The sequence below is a fragment of the Lissotriton helveticus genome, chromosome 2_1, assembly GCF_964261635.1.
Source record: "Lissotriton helveticus chromosome 2_1, aLisHel1.1, whole genome shotgun sequence".
In the NCBI taxonomy this organism is placed as follows: Eukaryota; Metazoa; Chordata; class Amphibia; order Caudata; family Salamandridae; genus Lissotriton; species Lissotriton helveticus.
The window spans coordinates 474,104,719-474,128,499 of NC_136059.1; the positions used below are offsets into that span (position 1 = coordinate 474,104,719).

Here is a 23,781-nt window from a genome sequence, read left to right on the forward strand (position 1 = left end):
GCCAGGAGGCCCCTTGGTGCTGGGGGGATAATAATCTTGCAAATCATGAAAGTTAATATTAAAAGTGTATTGTGATTTTGAAGTATGAAGTTGATTTGCCTTGTCATGTTTATGAATTGTTGATATTAAACATGGCCGTTTTTAAACCCACACAAATCTCTTTGGTTGATTTAACTGTGGGGTACGTTATGCTTGAAGAGGGAGGTGGGACAATGCTGGGGGATCCGGGTCCTATACAACATTGACAAAGGTGTCAAGTACCCCACAGTACTCTGCTTGGGGAAAGCTCCTCTCTAATCAGCAACTCCGATCTCAGGGGCACTTGATATGTTAAAGGCAGAGGGCGGGCGGGCGCATTGTCATTCTAAAGGGGCTAATCTGCCTCAATCAGAATGACAATGGGCCTGCCCTCAGGCTGCACGAGCTCAGGGGGGGCGGGGGCTGCTGCAGCCTCTGGAGTACAACAGAGAAGTGCGAGCAGCCCCTGGAAGCGGAAAGAAAAAAGTTATCATTTTAAAGTTGGACTATTCTTGCCGTCCCGGGACGCTTTTTTGAAAGCAAGAAGTAGGGGAACGGACTGAACAATTTTTTAGTAGTAGGGGCACGCCGTGCCCTTCCGTCCCCGCCCACATCTATCACTGCAATGTATCCTGCCAAATGCACTCGATTGTAATCAGCATCTGCACTTAAGATACGGAGACGCGCCTTCCGGGGTCATCTGCAACACTCATGCGGAGTTCACGGCCTGCTCCCCCTTCTCCCACCCCAGACGTCACCTCATACAGAGGTTTACATCAGCTGCCGTTCTGTGACTAACCTGTTCTAATGGAAACGAGAGATGGCATTTTGTGACACACATGCTTAAATATATATATACATACATATGCGTTCCGATGCATGTATGTATGTATACACATCACATCCGCCTCGGTACATGCTGAACTGACGCCGGCCTGTTTACCTGCTTCCCCGGGCGCGAGAGCCGCGTCACAGCTCTATTTATAGCGGCCCTTAGAGGATTTAACCCGGTGCGCTGCGGAGCAATAGAGGTCAGGAGGCTTGTGAGGAGAGCCGTGCGTGGAAAACTTTTCAAACAAGAGTGACTGAGGGGGAAGCCCAGGCTGGACCCGGCTCATTACAGCATGCCCCAAAGAGCGCGCGCGCGCACGTGGCGGGCTCCGGGCTGGGTTTTAAACTCTTCAGAAAAGGGGGTGGTGATGAAGCGGCTGCACCTCCCCTGGTGGAAATTCGAACTGAGCATCGATAATGGTAGTCATTCATTCCTGTTATCGGCGTGCCATAGCCCATTTGTAACTGGGTAAATGTGAGTCTTATTCTAACTTCTACCAAAAGGTTTAATGCAGTCAGTCGTATGTTGATGCAAAGTAGGTCATTTTAAATTTATATGGTAGTGATCGCCATGACACAAACTGCTCAAATTATGTTTCAAAAACTTAAAAGTCTATTTGTTAGGGAGAGTGGTTGTATCTCTAGCAGGCTCCTAAGAGGCGGTGAAAACGTGAACAATAGAACTGGCTAGGTTATTACAATAAATAACACCTGAAGCCACTCAAACAGGAAATTACACCGGTGCCAGATGTCTCGCTAACCGTGCCATGGATATTTTCATTCATATATTCTCTCTCTAGCTCTCTCTCTCTCACACATGTTTCAGGTTAGTGGGAATGGACGTGCTGCAGGATAATTCTTGATTCTATTTTTCATAAAAGTTAAGTAAAGATGACTGAGCGGTTTGAGGTTTACTGGAACATACATTTTATGCATGCAGTAATACCTGTGCAGGCAATAAAACCTATTTAGGAATTCAGCACAAGGTTCATCTCTTTGCTGAAAGCAAAACAAGAAATGAGAAATAAATGATCCACTAATGGTCATTTATATCAATTTGATCTATCTAATTACATGATGTGGTTTCACAAAGGCTCCTATGCTGCAGCTTCTTCTACAATGTAATAATTATTCGTTTTGGCCGCCATGGGATGATGCAGAATGAGCCGGCAGCACGAAATGAAAGACAGAGGCGGAAACGCCAATGGCGATCATAATGCTGATCACACATAGAACAACGTCATGACCATTATTTGGAAATGTTTTGGGGCTCATTTAGAGTTTGGAGGAGTAGCACCAAGATCATAATGAGCAGTTCTCCCCATCCCCTCAATTGCGGTTACCCCATCTCTACCAAGTGCCAGATTCACACAAACGGGGGTGATATTGTGACTGAGATTCTATTGCGGTGTCAATTCTTTTCATATGGGTTATATGGGTCCACAGCGACACAGCCACCTTCCTACTACGATGGATCTGCGGAGATGCAAGAATATTTCATTCCACCTCTTTCTTGACTAAGTCTGTCCCTTTCCCATGATGCAGATGGACGATGTGTTCCATTTCAGTCGTAGACACCCTGCTCTAAAAGTTAAGATGGATGTGACAGAAAAACACTAAAAGGACAGGTTTTTGGGTCCGGGCTCTAATGTGACACTGATTGCACATACCCATCCAAAACCATACCAACTGCAGAGCAACACTGGCCATTTACTGGGTGCCATTTTCTGGTACTGTAGTGCATCTGTAGGGCAGGCATAGGAAAATCAGAGGAAATTATCTTCAACATGCCCTTCTCTCCACAGAATTCACTGATTTGGAAGTGGACACTCAGTAGCCACAACTGTTAAGGAGAATTTACAACAATCACAAGTACGCTCTCTCAGTGTCTTCATTTGCACTCTTGAGGATCAGAGAATGTTTCTAGACTCTCAAAAAGGCGCTCTCTTAAAGGGGATCCAAGAGCCGCCACCTGCCCTGTTTCTAGCCGCTGGCATTATGTACACATCTGGATGCTTGCTCTATCATCCTAGCTATGCTCAGGGCATACAAACCATTTCTGTGTGTGTGTAATTTACTGTGAATAGTTAACTTTAAATAAATAAAAAAAATTACGTATCAAATGTGTGCTTGACTTTTGACCTTGATATTTTGATACAATTCTGACAAAGGTTATCCTTTTTTAACAAGGGTAAATCGTGAATAGGCCGTCCTTACGAGTAGCACATTCTTTTCCAACCCATGTCCAAAACCCTGATTACACAGGAATTAGAATTTGAAGTGTTGTTATAATTACCACAGCCCCACAATTTTCCCCAGATAAATTTCAGCAGTTGAAACCGGCTAAATTTTACGGGGGGGAAATGCTCAGCAAAGCCCCAGTTATGCCACATTTTTAATTGAAATCCTTGGAAAACGATTTAATTATCACACAATCCCTGTGGTACCAAATTTTAAAACGTGCAATAATCATCATATTTGCCATGTCGCCACTAGTAATGAGGACTTTAGAGGTCTGCTCTAACAGCATCATTACATGTTCAGGGCTATTCTGATCCCTGAGTAAACAGGAATTTGCAAAGGGAGCTGACTCATAAATTGTGTGATCAACCCCTCACAGTTTTCTCTTGACAAATTACAGCAGGTCGAACCTGCCAAATGCTACCGGGAGAAAAACCCCAGGAAAAAAGGCAAACCAAGTGAAATTTGGCATTCTAAACACCAATTCTGCAAGTTATATCTCATTTCAAAAGAAAACATGGAACAGGAGGAATTTATCACAACTGATAAATATCTCACACAGGGGTAATAAGTATTTACCAGGTGTGGTAAAAAAAAACCCTGCCTATTCCATTCTTATTAATCATGACCCTAGTGCCTGAAAAATAACTGCACTTGTGGCTGCCTGTTTAGTAGTAAAATATAGCAATAATCAGTGTTTAGTGGGGTGCCTGGAGCTTTTGTTCCCGGTGCCACTGCACCTGCTGCACTATTGAAATCATGCCTTTTCACTTACGCCAATCATTAGAAAGTTAAAGCAGCCTGCGGCAGTGCTCTGTAGTAACCCATCTCTTCGTGGATTAGAGATATGCAGTCATTTAATGCAGCCCACCATCTGTCAGTTTACCTAGAACTGCCTCTTGTAAATTCATAACATTTCCCATTTTTCATATTATCACAAACAGAAATCATAATCTATTAGCGAACATATATTTGTAAATCAACTAAAAAGTTCTTAGTGGGTTTAAGAGATCCTGTTAAATGTTGTACTAAATGAATACGTTTTGTCATGCGCACAGGTTTTACATTTTTCTTCCCAGCAGGACTACGAAACGAAACGTCATCTCATGGACTATAGCATGATCAGAAAAGAAGCACACCTTACAGTGGAAGCCCACAAATGACCCTTTTATAGGCTTTAAGATTTTACCCAACATATTCGAAATAAAAATTGGTATTTGCGCACTGTGCCATGGAATAAAAACAGAAGAATATCATTTTCGTCATGTATAAGGCTTATGACCCCTAATTAATGTAAAAATGACTGTATGCCATTGGTTGTATGTTTTTTCAACGAACTCCGTTGTAACGCATGCCTTTACCACGCATGCGTTACAACGGAATGCTATTTACACGCCTATCTTATTCCACGTATTTTAGCGTGGTGACGTCATAAGTAAAAAAAAAAAACGGCCGTTTCCTTCCTCTGCGATGCCGATTGCCTGCACATCACGTCTAAAGATACGTTTTTTTTGGGGGGGGGGGAAGCCCCCCCCCACCCCCCTTTTTTATATGTACCCTTTACCACACATGCCTTTACTACGTACCTCGTAGTAAAAGTATGCGTGGTAAAGGCTGTCGTTGTAACCACGCATGCGTTGTAATGCATGCGTGGTTAAAGTTTTCGTTGAAACGGCCTCGTTGTAGTGGCCGTTTCCCATGCCATTTGTATAGAAGTAAGTGACCATTTAACCCTCTTATAACTTTTTGAACCAAAGGACCTGATTCACAGAGCTATTACTGTACATAGGTCAAGCTTACATCCACAAAAGGCGTCACCTGTAAATTCAAGAAACAGATCTTGACTGAAGGAACAATGGCGTGTCGCGTGTTTACATTTTATTACAGGATTTGGCACAAACAACTATGGAAAATCTTCAAAATAGAGAATTTTAGGAAGTCTTACATTGCGACAGTGGCAGGCAAATGGATGCTCTCATGAGGTGTTGGAACAACAAATATGACAACGACACACAAAATCTCAGCTTCATTTTATTCACAAACATAAGCAGGGGTTTTCACCCACCAGTGACAGTAAACTTACACCTACACATATTTCAACTTCCACACATTTGTTTTGAATTAGACCCAGGAGGCATGTAGAAAACCACATGTAACGACAGCAGTGAACATGAAAATGTACTTCAAATACCTTTACTTTCAGAAAATGAAAATTAAAACATGCCCCATCCGTGGCTGAGAAAATTTAAAGCAGGAAAAGAATACTGACGAACACTATAAAATGTATAGGAACAAGTGAACAGTCAGATTCTGTGTGTGAGATAGCTTTGGCCGCAAAAATAGTGGTCTAATGGGTTGCATGCATGGAATCTTACTTCGTGTCCAGGATGAGTCTCTCACCTGAGTGCATCTTCTCTTGAATGGGAGAATTAAACTACATATGGGAATTTCAGAAGTGTAAATGGATGGTAAAATACGACAGGACTTCCTGGTGGAAAGCATGAACAGAATCACAATGTAAATCGAATAAGTCTTGAAAGTGAGTTATTTGCTGCAGGCCAAAAGAATCAACCCTTCTACCAACCCTCTTCAGCACCAGTATGACTTCCTTCGCATCCATCAACTACGACTGTGACCACATGTAAGGCAATGACCACCAGAACTATATCACAATATTAAAGGAGCTGTAAAACCACTTCTCTGCCATGTGCTTCCTGACTTGCTTACTACATCGGAGGGCTCACATTTACCTCTGCATGAACAAATCTTGCGTTCAGAAAACCTGAGGAGCTTTCTTTGACATGATCCAGTGTCAAGGGCACTCTCAAATGTAGTCATAACCCTTGGGGTCATCTTTGTCTCTTAACCATCATTTACCACAAGTAGCCACTGTAACTAAGAATATGTTTTCCAAATTCATCACCTCTTTCACATCATTTCCTTTCTGCAAACTAATGACTAAATCATTCTAATTCTTGCTCTGCCCTTTCGTGCATTTTTATTGCAGCAGTGCCTGGAAGGTGACTCCCTTCTTGGGTGGGTTCCCGCCCTCGGGAACCCACCCACCCCAACAGACCACGCACAAAACCTCTGCATCATCCTCGACTCCTCCCTCTCCATGAACCACTAGATCAATGCCGTCGCCTCCACCAGTTTTAACTGCCTATGCATCCTCCGCAAGACCTTCAAACGGATCCCCCCGGACTGCAGAAGAACTGTCACCCACACATTCATAACCAGCAAACTGGATTATGGCAACGCCCTATATGCCAGAATCAACAGAACCCTTCTTAACAAACTCTAACCATCCAGAACGCCACAGCCAGACTTGGGACTCTGCGTCAGAAACACATGACCCAACACCTACGACACCTCCACTGGCTCCCCGTCGAGAAGAGGGTCACCTTCAAACTCCTCACCCATGCCTACAAATCCCTCAACATCGGACCCAAATACCTCAACGAGAGAGTATCCTTCCATGTACCCAAGAGGAACCTCCGCTCCGCGACCTCGCCCTGGCAGAGGTCCCCCGCATCCACAGAAACAGAACAGGCGGGAGAGCCTTCTCCTACATCAAGTTCAAGTTCAAGTTCGAAATTTGTATAGCGCACTACTCACCCAGAGGGTCTCAAGGCGCTTGAGGGAGGTATGTATTTTACTTATCGAATAACCAAGTCTTTAGTTGTTTTCTGAAGGCGGGGTGGTTCTGAGTGAGGCGGAGGTGGGTGGGGAGAGAGTTCCAGGTTTTGGCCGCTAAGTATGAGAAGGATCTCCCTCCCATGGTGGATCTATGGATGCGTGGGATTGTGGCGAGGGCTTGATTGGACGATCGTAGTTGGCGGGAGGGGGGTGTAAAAGGACAGGCGTTTTTTGAGGCAATTGGGTCCTAAGTTGTAGAGGCCTTTGTGTGTATGGGTGAGGAGGCGGAACGTTATTCTCTTGTTGACGGGGAGCCAGTGTAGGTCTTTAAGGTGGCCGGAAATGTGAGCTTGGCGGGGGATGTCAAGTATGAGTCTGGCTGAGGCGTTTTGGATGCGTTGGAGTTTTTTCTGTAGTTTGGCTCTGGTTCCGGCGTAAAGGGTGTTTCCATAGTCCAGTCGGCTAGTGACCAGTGCGTGCGTGACCGTTTTTCTAGTTTCGGAGGGGATCCAGCGGAAGATTTTTTTGAGCATGCGTAGGATGTTGAAGCAGGATGACGTGACGGCGTTGACTTGTCTTGTCATCGAGAGGGAGGAGTCTAGGATGAAACCCAGGTTCCGAGCATGGTCCCTGGGGATGGGAGCTGTTCCCAAGGCCGGAGGCCACCATGAGTTGTCCCAGGCGGAGGGAGATGAGCCTAAGATGAGGACTTCAGTTTTGTCCGAATTTAGTTTTAGACGGCTGTTCTTCATCCATTCAGCTACTTCTTTCATTCCTTCGTGTAAGTTTGTTTTGGCGGTGTTTGGGTCTTTGGTGAGGGAGAGGATCAGTTGTGTGTCATCTGCGTAAGAGATGATGTTGAGGTTGTGGTGGCGCGCTATTGTTGCCAGGGGACTCATGTATACGTTGAAGAGGGTGGGGCTGAGAGATGATCCTTGTGGTATGCCGCAGATAACTGGGGTGGCTTCTGATCTAAAAGGGGGGAGGCGGACTCTCTGGGTTCTTCCGGTAAGGAACGAGGTGATCCAGTCCAGTGCTTTTTCTTGTATTCCAATGTTGCTGAGGCGTTGTATAAGGGTGCTATGACATACTGTGTCGAAGGCTGCAGATAGGTCTAGTAGTATGAGGGCAGCTGTTTCTCCGTTGTCCAGAAGAGTTCGAATGTCGTCTGTTGCTGCGATGAGGGCAGTCTCAGTGCTGTGTTTGGCTCGGAACTCGGACTGTGAAGGTGCGAGGGATTTGTTGGATTCGAGGAAGGCGGCGAGTTGATTGTTAAATGCTTTCTCAATGACTTTGGCAGGGAATGGGAGGAGCGAGATGGGGCGGTAGTTCTTAAGTTCAGTGGGGTCTGCTGTGTGTTTCTTCAGAAGGGCGCTGAGTTCGGCATGTTTCCAGCTTTCCGGGAATGTGGCGGAATCGAGGGAGCAGTTGATGATGTCTTTGAGGTGGGGTGCGATGGTGGAGTCTGCTTTGTTGAAAATGTGGTGGGGGCATGGGTCGGTTGGCGATCCTGAGTGGATGGAGTTCATCAAGCGGATGGTGTCTTCAGTGGTGATTGGGTTCCAGGTGTAAATGTTGTTGGAAGGAGGTTTTATTTCGGAGGAGGGGGGTGTGGATTGGTTTCCAAAGCTGTTATGAATGTTAGCGATTTTGTTGTGGAAGAATGAGGCTAGAGAGTCACAGAGGTCTTGAGAGGGGGTGATGTCGTTGGTACTGGCGGTGGGGTTGGTAAACTCTTTGACGATGTTGAATAGTTCCTTGCTGTTGTGGGTGTTGTTGTCGAGTCGATCCTTGAATGCTGATTTCTTTGTGGATCGGATCAGTTGGTGGTGTTTGCGGGTGGCGTTCTTGAAGGTGGCTAGGTTGTCAGTGGTTGGGTTTTTTCGCCAAGCTTTCTCTAGGGTGCAACAGGTCATCTTGGATTTCTTAAGGTCTTCGTTGAACCATGGGGCTTTTTTGTTACCTTGCTTGATATGAATGTTTTTCAAGGGTGCTAATTCGTCAGCGCAGTGGGTGATCCATTGTGTGAGGTCGGTGGCTGCTTGGTTTGGGTCCAGTGATTTGTCGGGGGGGGTTTGGTGGAGCGATGTGAAGAGCTGGTCGGTGGTGATTTTGTTCCAGTTTCTGCGGGGTAATGGTTGTGGGTAGTGGTCTTTTTGTAGTTGAAGTGAACGGAGCTGTGGTCCGTCCAGTGGAGAGTTGTGGTGTGATTGAAGGAGATGTGCTTGCTGGAGGTGAAGATTGGGTCGAGCGTGTGCCCGGCCAAGTGGGTGGGGGTGTCGACAAGTTGTTTGAGTCCGAGGTTTGCGAGATTGTGCAGAAGGGTGGTGGTGTGGCTATCGTTGTTCTTTTCAAGGTGGAAGTTGAGGTCTCCCAGTAGAATGTAGTCCTCAGAGGGGAGGGCGTGGGGGCTGATGAAGTCAGTGATGTCTTCGCTGAATTGGGTGCGAGGTCCTGGTGGCCTGTAGATGAGGGTGCCTCTAAGTGTTGTCTTGGGGTTGATGTGGATTTGGAAGTGAAGGTGTTCGGCGGCTGTGAGGGTGTCCTCAGAGTTGGTTGTGATGCGGATGGTGTTCTTATGGACGATGGCGATGCCTCCTCCTGTTTGGTTGATGCGGTCTTTTCGGATGATCTTGTAGCCTTCTGGGATGGCTATGGCGATGTCGGGAGCTGACGAAGCGTTCATCCAGGTTTCTGTAAGGAAGGCGACGTCCGGCGAAGTGGTGTCGAGTAGGTTCCAGAGGTCTATTGCGTGGCAGTGGACCGAGCGGGTGTTGAGCAGGATGCACTTCAGATGGTTTGTGTCGGATCTCTGTTTGGAGTTTGTGGGTTTGGTGTGGGTCTTGGTGCAGTCGAATTTGCAGGATTGGCAGGAAAAGGGTCCATGGATGATTCCAGGTGCGGCTTGGTAGCAGTTTGGTGGGCGGCCGGTGTTAAGGGCAGAGAGGGTAGCGGCGTCGTACGTGATGCGGGTGGGGGGGTTATTGCGGGGGCCAAGGGGTCTGGCGCTGGGCGCGGTCCAGGCGCGGACGGGCGTAGACGGGCTTACCTTTGGCGCACCTTCGGCGCACATGGGGCGCGACCGCTGCGCTTGAACGCTGCGCGTAAGTGCATCTGACATAAATGGATAGTGGGGGGCGGAGCGTGGGAGGGGCAGCTGGGAGGCGGGATCGGGGAGGAGACACGGGCCACGAGTCAACAGAATAACAAAATGGCAGTACAGAAAGCGAAACTGGGGCACAATATCACGAAAGACAATAATGAGGCTAAATATATGTCACAGCAATGCAGCGCAACTGGGCTCAAATACAATTACAAGGCAGCGATAGAAGGCAACGATACCAGGCACTATGTCAGCGTCGAAGCGCTCTCGAATTTCAGGCGATGTCAGGCGCTATCTCAGAGGCAGGCTGTGCAATTCAGCAGGAGAAGGGGTGCAGAGAAAGTAGGGAGGTGAGGCAGGGAGCGTGGGGGAGCGACCGCTACGGAGCAAGTCCAGCTGGTCACAGCGTTGTGTTGGAAGGAGCGAGCTTACTCTACCAGTGGGTGGGAGGGGCAGCTGGGAGGCGGGATCGGGGAGGAGACACGGGCCACGAGTCAACAGAATAACAAAATGGCAGTACAGAAAGCGAAACTGGGGCACAATATCACGAAAAACAATAATGAGGCTAAATATATGTCACAGCAATGCAGCGCAACTGGGCTCAAATACAATTACAACGCAGCGATAGAAGGCAACGATACCAGGCGCTATGTCAGCGTCGAAGCGCTCTCGAATTGCAGGCGATGTCAGGCGCTATCTCAGAGGCAGGCTGTGCAATTCAGCAGGAGGAGGGGTGCAGAGAAAGTAGGGAGGTGAGGCAGGGAGCGTGGGGGAGCGACCGCTACGGAGCAAGTCCAGCTGGTCATCGCAGCCAAGACATGGAACGATCTCCCAGTGAACATCAGATGCTCCCTGATTCTGCACATGTTCAGGAAGGACCTCAAGACCTGGCTCTTCGACTGATCCGGAGCTGCTCCCCCTTCTCCCCTTCCCCCCAGCCTCCCAGCGCCTTGAGACCCTCACGGGTGAGTAGAGTGCTCTATAAACCCCTGATTAATTGATTGGTTTAAATGATGAGTTATGTTTAAAAAGCGCAAAATTGCTGCCTGGGTCATTTCAAGCCAGAGAAGATCTCACAACAGCACACCAGACATATTGTTCCTCCATTAGGAACTGATCAATCAAAATGTTAATTTCAAAACTCTGTGCCAGATCCAAATGGCCTATCATGCTTCTGCGTTGGGGTACTTCTATGAAGTATTACTCCATATCCTCCAAAAAGATACTTAAGATTGGCTTCCCAATACTGTCCCTGATGCAACCAAGACTCAGCAGGTTAGGGGAGAGTCTGTACACAGTGCGGGCTCCCCTCTTATGTAAGTCTCGACTTACACCTGAGGAATCTTCAAAAATCCCTGACAATCACCATAACGTCTTTGCTCGTTGTTTCTACCCGTTATGCTGTTTCCTCTTCCTGTTGCGCAACCAGTGCTTTGGTGTATCCTGTAGTTAGTTGTCCTCGTGCCTCACAACTATAACAAATAGAAAATGCCATGCTATGTGTGGCTCGCTCCATGTTACTACTTGCAGCAAATGCACCACAATGTCATATCTACCATTTAGCAAAGATTCTCACTATTGACCTGAAGGAGTTGAGCCTTCCGCATCCATGAGTCAATTAGCATGCCCCACCACAGGACTGGTGATGCACAGGTTTGGGCCTACACTGAGGGGAGGGATTTCATGGGAATTTCATCCACAACCCAAAAATACAGGAGTGTTTGGGAGGTGTACGTACCCCACTTGCTCAATTAACCTTTTATTTTTTGTTTATTTATAAAGTTTTATATAGCGCCCAACATGATCCCGAATGATATCAGAGCGCTTTACAATAGGAGGGAAGGAAGGTAATAAGTTGCAGTACCGGCATCAAATATGAATAATATATCAGATATGTAGAACTTTTTACAATTTACTATTATTTACTTGCTGGCTCTCTCTGATTATAAATATTCTTACTGCTCTTGTAATAAACTTAGTGAACCGGATATTGAGCAGTGAATTGTCCGGATTCATTGAAGTAATGATAGCTTGACGGCAAGTGCGAATGCCAAGTTTATTCCATTCGCTCTTTAACAAGATCTTTCGGTCGTCAAGTAGTGTAGGGCACAGACATGCCACATGCTCAATCGTTTCCGTGCTACTCCCGCACCCCCTGCACATTATATTAGTGTTTACGCGTTGCCAGCTTGGCAGGTGGTACAGGAATGGCCATTCGCCCATTCTGAGGGCCATGAATCTTTTTTTCCCTAGCACAGAATAAGTACATGACAGACATGGGGCCGTAATCCCTGGCTGAAACCGTGATACAATTGTCCAGACATGCTTACGTTGGGCAATTTGGGCTCTGTCTGAATGGAAGGACCAAAGGCGGACGTTCCTTTTAATGTGGATTTTGAGTGCCTGCTGCGTGGATTAGAGCTCCAGATTTCTTCTGAGACAAGGAGTTTTAGGGAGTTTTGTAGATAACACCAATATGATCTACCAAGTTGTCCAGCTGAGATTTCCTGCCACAAAAGAGCCTCCAGGCTTCCTTCTCTGGAGGTACGCAACTTGTTACACAGCCTGATGAAGGCTCCGGCCCCTACTGCTTGATGGTCTTGAAGGCCAAACTCGAGACGTATTTGAGCAGGAGATGAAGATTTCGGAAGGCTCAACACTTGTTTGAATATTCTTGTTTTCATTTTATTCACAAGGGTGTTGTCCTTCCCTTGCATGATCTCCTGGCTGTAAGTGAGGAAATTGATGATTTTTGCCTTCATAACTGTTATGAGTGGGCTCAGACTCGGCCCAGACAGTTGCCTGGCAAGGGTCTTAAATGCCACCTGGATTGTCAAAGCTTTGGCTTCTACTTCGTCTCTATGTTTGGAGAATGAGCCCCTTCTATCCATGTGGACCCCCAGGTACTTATATGAGATGGCTTTGTCAACACTTATTCCATTGGGCAGCCAGCCGCCTCCTCGATATTTCTTTGACCCAAAGGTGATTGCCCTTGTTTTTTTTAGGTTCAATTCCAGTTTGTTCCCGGTAGTGTAAAGGGACAATTGATCCAGGAGTCTCTGCAGGCCTACCCTGGTGTGGCTCAGCAGCACTAACTCGTCTGCGTACAATAGATTGCTGACTCTTACCCCGGCGAGTTTTGGAGGATGAGAATTAACTTCGTCGAGTGACTCTGACAAGTCGCAGATGAAGAGATTGAAAAGAAGGGGTGCAAATACACATCCTTGTTTCACTCCGTGTGATGTTTGGATTTTCCTTGAGGTATATGATCCGTCCCCAAGTTTTATGCGGATCCATGTGTTGGTGTGTAGCGCAATTATTGCTCGTAGAAGCATTGGTGGAATCCCCCATTTCCGCAATTTGAGCCATAATAGACTTCGGGGTACGCGGTCAAAGGCGGCCTTAAAGTCCACGAAGCAGCCATGCATTAACATTCCCGAGGAAGCCGATTTGTCCAACAAGACGGATATTGCAAGCAAATTTGTTATGGTGCCTGATTTTTGCACAAATCCTGTCTGGTTAAAAGGTATTAGATTTTTTTGTTTGTTGCCCAAACATATACAACACAAACAGGGTCAATAAAATGTAAATTGCTACAGGAGGAACAATTCGTAATTGTTTAGTACAAACATATAGAGAACCAAAAAGGAGCCATCAGCTGAGCATCGACCATAATGCACCAATTCGGGGTAATTTGCCGTGTGGAACTTGTTCCCACTGCAAAACCATAATAAAATCTGACAAAGTTGACCTTAGGGGTATAACACACTGGATGAACGAACATGTCAACTGTAGGACATCTAATGTTGTATATCTCCTTATGTGCCCTTGCCAGAAATGCTATATTGGTGAGACAGGCAGAGAAATGCGCTTACGCCTGTCTGAACATAGATCAGCCCTGAAAAATAGAAAGAAAAACGCCCCCTTAGTTGAACACTGGATCACCATGAATCACAGAGAAGATGAACTACGTTGGTTCATACTGGAAAAAATTAAAACATCAATGAGGGGTGGCAATACTGATAAAAGACGCAAACAAAGAGAGCAGTTCTTTATGTCTAAATTTAAATCTTATACAGAAGGGCTGAACAATAGAGAAGAATGGGAGAGAATAGTGAGGTAGTTCAGTATCATGTAAATAGTAGTCAACTGTATACTCAAATGAAGTGAAGTATATACCGCTATAGTAGAGATATATGCTGGTGTTGGTAATATTGAGTTCAGTTTCCTTGCTTCATTTGTGGTAAATCCTCACTGCAAATCTGGTCGAAATGTGTAATTAGGCGTATACAATTTAGATTGATGTGAAATAAAAAATACGAGTCTGGATTGTAAAGGGGACGGACGCCTTCACTCTGCCTGTATAACCCACCAAGAGTTAATATAATGGGCTTTCCCTATTGAACACAACATGGGTAGCGGAGGGACCCTGTGCGAATAGCTTAATAAGCATTACCCCCTAGTGCAGAGTGAACACGTGCAGACCCTAATAGGGGCAATTTGTAAACATCTTGTGTCAATAGGATTATAAGACATTTTAAATCTTGTAGTTTAATGCTCATGTTGTCAGCTGTTGAGCGCAATGTATACAATATAAAATTTATGGAAATTGTAAAATCTACACATGACAATATGCCATATATACGCATTGATCAATATAATGCATGGGGTTTCCTGTGTCGAGAGACGCAATCCTTATAATAAACTACTAAAATGGCCGACAATACCAAGCTCAAAACAACAACAAGCAATACTGAATCGCCAAAATGTTTATAATAATGTGCACCAGTAACAGCGTATGCACATTAGCGTGTGCTCTTTATAAATAGCGCGGTGTGCGATCGAGAACATTATGAAAAGCTCAAAATAACAACAAGAAACACTGAATCGCTAAAATGTTTATAATAATGTGCACCAGTAACAGCGTATGCACACTAGCGTGTGTTCTTTATAAATATCGCGGTGTGCGATTGAGAACACTATGAATAGGTCGGTAGTGTTTTCGATTGATTGGTCCGTCGTCGAATGTGTACGTTTCCATGGTTCGGCAATAAACTACTATCATGGCCGCGAAATCCGGAATGACTGAACCTCAGGTGCTTTCTATTACATCTGAAGCGCCGGGCGAGTGCATGTATATAAACCCCTTGATCAGTTGCATGCACGTATACCACACGGAAGGGTCAAGACGATCGGATGACAGATAGGAGGTAAGAGGGACCGTTACCATGTTAAGTAGGTCCGGGCTTTGATTTAGCTCGATAGCTCCGAGGGGCTATAGTAAGAGGGCGCGGTGGGTAGGGGCGGGAGTTCCAAGCCGCCGACTCAGCGCCAGATGTAAGGGAATGTAAGGGAATCCAGGTTACATTAGGATTCCTGCTTGAACTGCTCGCCAGAACGCGGAGCTAGGTTAAGAGTAGGTGGAGAAGATGGGCGTACGTATATAGCCATCCACTTAGCATTAAAGGAAAAGTAATATCCGACACAGAATGCTACTATATTGCCTAAACAGTGCCAGAGTAGCAGAGTAGTGCGTGAGTTATACATACCTGTTTATTTACATGGAGCGTAGATGATTTTGGACATGAGTCTCGTCCAAAATCTCCAATAATAAAATGTAGAGTCGTTCAAGCATAAAATGCAGAGTTTTCTAAGCATAGATGCATCCACACTATTAATGAAATAAGTGTGGTGATTGGGAGTTTACTCCAGCAATAATAGTTTGTATAATGAATAACCTAGACAAACATCTGAGACACTAAAGAATATATATGTTATTTATCCAGGCTGTTGGTGAGAGCATCTTAAATATAAAAAGAGGTGCACACGCCAAGCTGATTGATCCACGGAGTGTAGAATTTCAAGCCACTCGAGTATCAATGCAAAGAGATACAAGGATCATAACGTGAGCTGGATAAACTGTGTGTACTAGCCGACTTGCTGATGCAATAAAAAGTAGGTGAACTAGTCATTATCCGCATTAATTTCTAGCAATACTGTGGGCAGGTGCTATAAGTGTGTACTTAAGTTTTTAAAAAAAACTTGTATCTCCCATGTACAGATTCCCTGATGCAACGCGAGGGATAAAATTATAACCAATTCACAATACTCCAGTACCCTGATGTGGCAATGTATAAAAGGACCACTTTTAAATGTAAGAAATATTAGGGCACGGTCAACAGTGATGTGGCACAACTCCCCCGATAGTTTAACTTCTAACATATTGTCATGTATCTATTTTTAGATTAAGAAGATCCTTTAGAAAGTCCTGAAGAAGGTGTTCTAAAGAATATACCACCGAAACGCGTCGACAAACTTTTATTGAACATGTATTATTAATTGGTCTTTTCTGTACACTTGAAAATTATGGTTCTTTTTTATAAACTGAATGTGTCTGTATAAAATGTGTTTTTGTGTACAAAAGGATTTTTATGATTCTATGTAACTATGATCATTACATTAGGATTTTAATGTGTTTAGCAATTTTATGAATGTATTTTCTTTGCCTTGATAAAATCAAAATAAAAATTATATTTTGATACATACATTTGTTAGTTTTGGTTGAACTAGAATTTCTGGGGTAACTGTTGTTGTGGAGAAACCTAAATGAACATTCAAGTCAACTGTAATGTTGTAATACTCAGAAAGGAAGTTTCCTTTTTTTGATCAATAAAATGTAAAACAATAAGTGGTACAAGGCGTGCTGAAAGGGGAGCAAATGATAGGTTAAAAGAAGAGTAACACTCAGTGCTGGTCATAAGTTTGTAAGCAGGGCCGGACTGGGAACCAAAACCGGCCCTGGCAAAGTGCTCGGCCGCCACCACCCCTCCCCCGGAGGGTTGTAGGTGCCGCCGAGCTCTTTGCCAGGGCAGGTTTTCGGCCGATTTTGTTACAGGGCCGAAAAAGGCCCTGTAACAAAAACGGCCCCCCACCCGTGCGGCGCACCGGGGGATTGCCCGGTGCCCGCTACGGCCAAAGCCTTTTGGCACTAAAGTTAACTAGTCAAATTGCGTGTGGAAAAACCATCAGGGATACCCGCACATGTACTTTTATAAATCAATAAATAAAATAAATCATTTGGGATGCGTACTACTTTACTGAGGGCCACCTCTTTCCTTCAGCTGGGAAAACATAAGCTCACTCCATAATTACCAGCCTGCATCTGCGGAGAAACCACCAGACTGGAGCACGGTTTACGTTTGTAAGTCCCACCTGGGTGTAGAATTGGGAAGGGCCCTAGGCCCGCATGGTGTAGAGCAGTAATGACGTGGACACAGACACCAGTTAGGGGTAGTGGGAATGGCCTCGAGCACGTGCGCTCGGTCCCTTTTATTAGCAGCGTCATGTGACACCATGACGTCTGTGATGGGTGTGTGTAAAGTGGGTTACATCACTCCTGAACACTAGACCGTGTTCATGCTAGGACTCTACATCCCTCCCATTTTTTTATCGCAAAAACCCACATACGGAAATCAACCTGTGGGAAAAACAAACTGTATCAGGATGCAGTAAAGTGTTCAACTTCCGCTGAGTCCCTTTATCCGCCGCTGCTTGGAATCACAGATGATGTTCAATCTGCCGCGGGGAACGTCAGTTCACAGTGGCACCGGTTTGGGGGTGCTCGATGGAACCAGTCTATTGACGACTCTGCGACAAGATTGTCCTCACAGTCCTTCTTTTGCTCACTTCCATGGCGACGGGTGCAGTTAGAGTTCTTGTCGTTCGTCGGGGAATGATGCACGATTTCGGGGTCTCGGCCTTAGATTCACTTGTAGTCTGTGTCCTACTTGGCAAAAGGCAGATCCGTTGCAAGGCATCCCTCTCACTAGGATGACCCCTCTCGTCGGTGTTCCCCTGCCACGGGATATCCTTGAGGTCCTCTTTCTCGGATTTGCGCTGGGCTGGATGTGCCACATCAGGTTGCTCCTGCGCCGCCGTCAGTGGGGGTATGGGGCAGACCATGTGCTTCACCTCAGATTCCGCAGCCTCGTCCCGAGGTAGCTGTTGGTTTCTGTCTTTGCTTGCGATGTCTTCGCCCTCCCCGGACCTTTCGGATGGGCGTCGGAGGACCGTCTCTCGTCGCGGGGACATGCATCCCGGAGGCCTCTGCCCCTGAGTCACCACGGCTGGCATGTGTCCAGTGCCCGTGTGACCCCAAAGGTGGATGTCACAAACGGTCTCGCTTGCTCCTCTCCGCAGATCCTGGGTGTGCGGAAACATCGTCTGTCAGCTGGTCTTCTTTGCCACTGGTGTTCTTCCGGCCTCGTGTTCCTCGCACCGTTGTCCTGGCACTTGTCGCCTTCCTTCTCTTCGGGAGTGTGAGTGGTCTTCCTGCACTCCTCTCTCTTTCCTTAGTTGGCTCACCGTGGGGACGTTGCTTCGCACTGACTTCTCCTTCTACTCTTAACTGTGGCAACAGGCCACATGGATATGCTTCCTTCCTTTTCACGGTGGCAGACGTGCCACTCAGATATCTTCTTTTCTGCCTTCCTTTTCGCGGTGGCAGACGTGCCACTCAGATCTCTCCTTTACTTCCTCCTGTATCGCGACATCACTTGGACCGATCTTGTGTCTTCACTCCTGACCTAGGTCCTCCATGCAGTGCGCGCACTCTGCATGTGTACCCCTGGTCTTGTCCCCGTCGGGGACACGTTCTCCTTCTTCTTCAGCAGCCAGAGTTGGTGTCGCGAACCTTCTTTTCGTGATGCTTTCTTTTCTTGATACTTGTTGATGACGTTCGGGGGTCCACGTCCGTAGACCTCTTCATGGTTGAACGTCCTGGACCGGTTGGTGGTCCACTTCTGCCGATGCCTGGCAGGTTGCTTTCGGTCGTCCTGTCGGACTTTGCGCTACAACAGTTCCTGGGGACCCGTTGTGGGTCAGCACGTGATGGGCGATCATTCTGCGGATCGGCTCCTGGAAGGCGCCATGGATCTGTCGCGGGTCGGCACTTGATGGGCGATCGTTCTGCGGATCGGCTCCTTGGAGGCGCCATGTCGTGGGGTCGTCCGCGAAGATTGTTCTGCGCGATGGCGCTGCATGCACTCTTCTTTCTGCTTGCGGCGGCTGTGCGTTGCCGCGTGGCGCGTTGATTGCGCACTTACTGTTCAGGGTTCTGGGACGCCTGTTGCGTGACGTTGGGTACTTGCTGCTTTGGCTGTCGTCAGGTACTTGATGCTTCGGACCGTTGGCGGGAGTAGTTGATGCTGCGGTGAGCGCCTGTGGTCACAAGGCGTCGCTGCTCTCTCCGTCCTTCGATCGCGGCAGTCTTTTCCCTGGACGTTCTTCCAGTGCTTGGCAGTCTTTTCCTCCAGACGTCAGTGCTTGGATGCCTAGTGAGACGTTCGCGCCTCTTCCCACGTCGCGTTGGAAGTGGCAGCCGCCGACTCCTTGCTGGTGTGTGTGGGTGTCTTCTGCGCTGTTGCGCACTTTCTTGCTGCGGGAGTTCAGATGCTTTCCTTGGGGGCGCCACTCAGTCTGTTGCCTCTAGATGCTGCTAATTTCTCTTGCGTTGTACAATGCTTGTTTTAGTACTGGTGGATGTAAGTGCACTTCTGCTTTTGGCCACTGGGTGGCAGTGTTGCTGGATTTGTTAGCAGCCTGTCTTGTCTTCCCCTGATGTGCACTCTACTGTCTCAGTGCACAGGGGGCTGGAGCTGCTGCTGGGAACCTGCTTCAAACTGTCCTTCAAACTGTCCTCCCGGTGAGTCTCTTTTCTTTTCACTTTTGGGGGCAGAAATGCAAATGTTCTGAAGCTTGCCGGGTGCACCGGCACTTTCCATTTAGAGATGGGGGCACATAGGAGTGTCTGTGCGTGTGAGTGAGGCACTGCTGGGGTGTTGCCGGCGATGTGTGGTGTGCTGAGCGGGTAGGCTCCGCTTCAAGCAGTTCCTTGGCGGGTGCGTGGTGCCCGTTTCAGGCCACAGAAAAACGCCAGTCACTTTCCCTGGGCCCGCGGCGGCGTCTCGCAGTCGGTGCGCGGGTGGGGGGGGGGGGAATTCCCCAGGCGGGTGAGCTCCGCGTTGCCCTCTGTTCACTCACCTCGGGACGGGGTGCTTGAGGCAGGCCGCGGGTAGGCTCCGCCGGCTCTGCCTATGTAGACGCTGGTGATTGTCCGGTGCGGCAGGCTTCACTTTCCCCGGTCTCCCGCCGCAGCAGCTTCAACTTGCACACGCTGCGCGGCGGAGACCTGCCATGTATGTCGCAGGCCGCGGGTAGGCTCCGCTGGTTCTGTAGTTTCTTTCCTCTCGGGGGTGCCGTCGGCAGGCCGCGGGTGGGCTCCGCTGGCGCTGCAGAGTTTTCCTTTGGGGGGGGGCTACCGGCGGGCCGCGGGTGGGCTCCGCTGGCCCGGATCACGTTGCGAGGGGGGTCGGGAGGCGGTTAGCTACTCCGCTCCCTCCCCCTCGTTGTTTTTGGTGATTGCGGGTCCGGCCGCACTTTATTTCACGCAGTCTGTAGTCTCTGTGCCCCGCCGCTTCTAAGCACACACGCGGCGGGGGCGGGGGACGACTCGGGCAGGCCGCGGGTGGGCTCCGCTGGTCCTGCTTATTTATTGGCACAGTTCATGGCGGGCACTTCGCCCCTGGGGCTCACCTTCGGCCGGCGGGCCAGATGCTCCGTCGCGGTCGCGGCGGGTGGGCTCCGCCCGGCCCGTGCACCTCTCCGGTGGGGATATCAGCCACGCGGCCGTCGCAGGTGGGCACTGGGCGGTCCGCTCGTACTTGGTGGCACTCGGTGGTGGCGGTCGACGCGGGTGGGCTCCGGTCGGCTTGCTGTGGGGTCCCCGGTCACTGCGGGGCTCCGACGTGCTCACCGGCTTCTCGGCGCGCTGCGCCCTGCTGCAGGGGATGCCCTCTAGGCGGGCAGCTCTCTTCCCCTTTTCTTGTTTTTTAGCTGTGGGTAGTGGCACGCATGGGCTGCACTACCGGCCTCGTCGCCATTGTGGAGTTGGGAAGGGCCCTAGGCCCGCATGGTGTAGAGCAGTAATGACGTGGACACAGACACCAGTTAGGGATAGTGGGAATGGCCTCCAGCACGTGCGCTCGGTCCCTTTTATTAGCAGCGTCATGTGACACCATGACGTCTGTGATGGGTGTGTGTAAAGTGGGTTACATCACTCCTGAACACTAGACCGTGTTCATGCTAGGACTCTACACTGGGCTCGTAACTGGAGTTCAGCGACCCCTTCAGAGCCTGAGCCCCGATACAACTGCACCATTGTTCGGTTCACTCCTGCCAAGTCTCACCGAGGCCTCTGCGTAAGCGAGTCGTAAAGATACTCTGAGTACAGACACGCAGACACTGCAGGCGCCCGATGCACGCTCGCATGGTGGCTTGCCAAGACGGGTCCGTCCCTTCGCTGAGCACACACTCGCCAGCCCAAACCAAACACACACAAATGCAACTCTAATTCTATGCTCCTGGTAATTACACAATGTGCGTGTCGACCATTACTTTCGCAACATGGTATCATCTATAATTAGAGCCCACACAATCCGCACACCACTAAACGGAGCTCTTTACATTTAAAACAACAGCAATGATCCGCCAGTGTCTTGTAAATGCGCGCCTTTCTCCGAGACAGCGGCATCGACATTACGCAGGCCACGACACGAAAGAAGTCTCGAGATAACTTGTCCAGTCTGCGCGAGGCGCGCTGCTGGGCGGCAGCTCCCTGTTCATCTCGCAGCAAGGCCGAGTGGTTTCAGCCGGCGCGCCCCCCTCTCTGACAGTGCGATGGACGCGTCTACGGACGGGAAGCCCACCTGCCTCTGTTTACAAATTCGTGCACGTGCACACGCAGACACAGACTAGTGTTGTAATAGAAAGAAGCCTCGTTTAAGTTTTAACTCCACCACGCAGGGTATCTGAAGCAATAAAAAGACGCAGACAAGTGAACTCATGTAAAGCGCTCTGATACCTCCGGGTCTAGCCAGCGCTATATAAAACTTTGCAATTAAATAAAAAGAGCACTGCCCCCAGCCCATCATATGCATAAACGCTGCTCCATATGCTGTTACAGGCAGCACCACTTTGACGCTCACTGCCTATGTTCAATATGACAACAATAATTGTGTTTTATCTTTCTAAACGTCTATTTTTCACCACATGGCACAATGTGTTCCTTTCAAGTGTCCGCTTTTTTTATAAACAAACAGATTTTTTTGTATACTTCTTTGACAACGGTGTGTATAATTGTATCATTTTTCAAGTATACCAACATATGGACATTTTTTTACAGTTAATTTTGGTCTAGACAGTATTTTTTACTCAGGGCTGTTCTGCTTTTTTTCTGCCGAAATTTGCAGGACAGAAGAGACTACAAATGGTGGAGGTAATCATTAACATTTTAAAAATAAGTTTTTGTTTTGGAACCCTTAAAATGCTCTTTTCGCTGCTGACAATAATAGGCCAAAAAATAATGCTATCCTCATATGCTGTTCTATTCTACAGATCGCATCAAGCCAATCCACCCGTCTTTCTCTTCAAAGGTTAAGTCATATTAGGATCTACAGCGTGCGCGTGAGGATGGCGCTATACCAAACGCATCTGGAAGCGCTAATCCCTGTTTGGTCGGATTAAAAATATACATTTAATCAACATATGCAGATTTAACTGATGTTTGGAAATATGTTAAACGCATTTACTGTATAGTGGCCCTCTCCCAAGGCATTTATACACGTTAAGGTAGAACAAGAGAAGATATTATAACTATAACTGGAGGGATTTGTCCGTTTACACGCAAGAAGCACTGGACAGCACTACTATACTATGCGCTACACAACCACCGAGCATGAAAATGCAAAAGAAGAAACCAAACTACCCACCTGTGGGACTTCATGAACCGCAGCCTCATCTTGGTTCTGGGAGAAAGGCGAGGGACAGAGGCTCCCCTGGGGTCCCAGAGGAAGGCCATTGCAAGGGCAGAGGTAGCTGTGAGGGGCAGCAGGGCGCGTCTGCTGGAGCCGGCCCGCGCTGATCATCGAGCCCTGGACCTCCTCGGAGGTGCCTGGCCCTGGCAGGGAGCTGGAGGTCTGCACGCGGGCACGAGGCGGCAGGGGATCAGCAGGATTCCTGCTGAGTGACACCTGCCTGCAAAGGAGCTTTCTGCCTGCTAGGTATTTTTCTATTGCTCTGTCTCCTGTTACGTGAAAGTATTATACGTGCAAGCTCTCCACGGCCGGAGTTTGTCTGTGGCAAGCCGTGGATTGTAGCTCGCTTTCATAGCAGACACACACCCTCTAGGGTTACAACTACAAAAGATCCAAATGGAAGTGTTTACTCAGGGTGTTTGCACATAGGCTGTGGCTCAGTTGGAAAAGGGTGACAGGAATTATTAATTAAAACCACCCTGCGTTGAAAAACCACATATCTGCAAGGCAGTGAATGCAGAGAGAGAGCAAATATAGTAAAAAACTAATGTACAACTAGCTTCTCAAATAATCCCTTCTTCCTTTGAACACGCCAGAAGAGGTCGAATGTGTGCTGTTTGTATTGATTTCATGAGCATCTCAGACATCACACTGTAAATAGGCTAGATGAAATATTACACAGCGAGTCAGCAGTGTGTGGAAACACAAAACCACCATTCGGCAGAGAGGGTGTTGAGAGAGAAATTACACGATGAAATACCAGTTAACAATGCACATTACACAATAGAGTCTGCAGGCAGTGATGGCGGCACATGGCATTGGTGGTGGGCGGCGCGGGACTGGAAGAGACACTTGGAAAGTGCTGCAAGCGGCAATACACACTATGGTCAGTGAAGATAAGAGGAGAGAGACGTATTTAATAGTGAAGATACTCAGGGGGAAGTAATGGTGGTGAGTCAGTGTTTTGTTTGTGAGTGCACGTGACAATCTGGCAGTGTCAGATAATCTAGGTCAACAGGCTAGTGTGCTGGTTTGTGGCTGTGTGTAGGCCACTTTTATGCTGGAAAGTGACAGTTT

The 23,781-nt window shown here is 47.8% G+C and overlaps 1 protein-coding gene and 1 long non-coding RNA gene across 2 annotated transcripts in view; one reads left to right on the top strand and one right to left on the bottom strand.

Annotated features, from left to right (window-relative positions):
- Positions 1-23,781, bottom strand: part of PDE4D (phosphodiesterase 4D) — a 1,494,598-nt gene that overhangs the window by 928,610 nt on the left and 542,207 nt on the right. The window lies entirely within an intron of this gene.
- LOC144818082 (uncharacterized) overlaps positions 1,235-23,781 on the top strand; it is a 434,782-nt gene continuing 412,235 nt past the window's right edge. The window contains exon 1 of the long non-coding RNA XR_013607039.1: positions 1,235-1,324. This is a non-coding gene — a long non-coding RNA (uncharacterized LOC144818082). The remainder of the gene's footprint in view (positions 1,325-23,781) is intronic.